The sequence below is a fragment of the Acyrthosiphon pisum genome, chromosome X (genome assembly GCF_005508785.2).
Source record: "Acyrthosiphon pisum isolate AL4f chromosome X, pea_aphid_22Mar2018_4r6ur, whole genome shotgun sequence".
In the NCBI taxonomy this organism is placed as follows: Eukaryota; Metazoa; Arthropoda; class Insecta; order Hemiptera; family Aphididae; genus Acyrthosiphon; species Acyrthosiphon pisum.
The window spans coordinates 47276655-47278670 of NC_042493.1; positions in this window are offsets into that span (position 1 = coordinate 47276655).

The following is a 2016-nucleotide window of genomic DNA, read 5'->3' on the forward strand; positions in this document are numbered from 1 at the left end:
TTCTTATTTTAATCTATACATATTATAAATGTATTGGGACATCGTATTTAAATAAAAACAATTTTTTTGTAAGTTTTGAATACCTATAAGACATTAGTTTCGACTGTTACAATAAAAACAATTAAGTAAGTAACACATAAGACATAATTCTAAACTGCAGGTTACTGCCGGTATTAAAAGTGATGGTATGATTAAAAAATCAGTTATGTATATTGTATATACCTATTATTATCCTATTTATTATTTTATTATGTTATATTTTATATTAGACATAATATATATATTTTTTATTTGTACGATTTTTTTTCAATAAATTATTTTATTTATTATTATAATATTATAAAATTCTGATAAGCGTATACCAAATAAATCTAAATAGCTGTATTTTTAAATTATAAGTTATAATATAGTTGTTAAAATTTATTTTGACATTTTTATTTCGTAATTTTCAATAAATTTGGGATTAAAATTCTTAATAACAAACTAGCCATACTTAAAATATAAAATATATACATAAATATTATGTGTACGTTAAAAAAATTATTTACCTACTAGGTATGTACTATATAGTACATTAGTACGCTATCATATTCGAAATGTAGACGTTTTGTGTAAAATAATAACAAACGCATATAGCTGATCCCTCCCAAAACGGTTCTTGATGCTAACCGCAACTCATTTTAGGTAGGTACCTATTACGTTGTCCAGCTCGTACCACTATTATGCGACTCATTATCACTTTCATTAGTATAGTGCGAATCCCGAGGATCGCGCGATTAACTTCAGTCACCTTGTTATGTGTATAGAACACGCACGCGCCAATCCATAAGTCGTGTTGTTTTGTTTGTCTATTCGTTATTAAAAATTATATTATCAATATCGTTGTCATTTCGCAATAGTCAGCCATGGTTGTGCCTGTGCGGGAAACGATTGTTCACAACAATTTCATCGAATGTGCGCTAGACGAGTTCAAGTTGCTGGTCGATACCGACACAGGGTACTTCAACGCGACAAAAATGTGCAAAAAACAAGGAAAACAGTATTCTCGCTATGAAGCCCTAGTTAAGAGTAAGTCTATGGAAAAATTATTTGTGTCGTTCATTGGTCAACTTCCATCTTATAGTCCTATATGTACAAATCCTTCAGAAGCCGGTACGTATTGCCACCCAATAATATTTCTGTCCGTGGCCATGTGGTGTTCCAATAAATGTTACGTGACGTCGGCGACAATCGTAAGCGATTTCTTCAATCGTAACGCGGATCGTCGTGCTCAATTTACGCGCTTACTCGAAATAATAGATGTACCAATATCACAAAAAGTCGTCGAGTTTGAACTAGCCGTAGACGCTAACCGCTGGTTAGCCATTATTTTTTGTATCCAAAATGGTAAAAAAATAACAAATTTTGAATATTTTGAACACAAATATGACGTTTTAATTACGGAGTTAATCAATTGTTTGACACATGTATACGGACATACAGTGACTAAATATTCAAATATTTTATTGGCGAGTGATTTTGGTCACCACAAGTACTACCATCCAATTTTGTTTTTGAGAATGGCCGCTTTGGTCAGCGACGAGTTATACGTCAAGACTTTGCGTATAGCGTTCGCCTTGTTGTCAGGACTCGTTGACTACGCTCAATTGAAGCAAATGTTGATAGCTAAAAGCGAAGTGCCGATAGAGTTATCCGCAGCAGTAGCAGTGGACTATACAGTCGATACTCTGTCAAATAACGTCATGGAAACTGCGATCGAATTCGATACCAAAATTGAAAATGACGATGACGTTGTATCTGAAGACGATGTCTACGAACAACATCAGATCGAACAACAGCCAACACACTCTAGGACCGTGCCAGAAAATGCATCGTCCAGTGGTGCCTGTAAGTATATCGGCGAAGTGTGGGGTTCCAATGAGGATGAGTCCACCAATGATTCTTATTCTAAATTTGATGATGAAGAAAAGGGCAGTGAAGTTTTACACGGAGAGTGACATGAATCGGATCCACGTG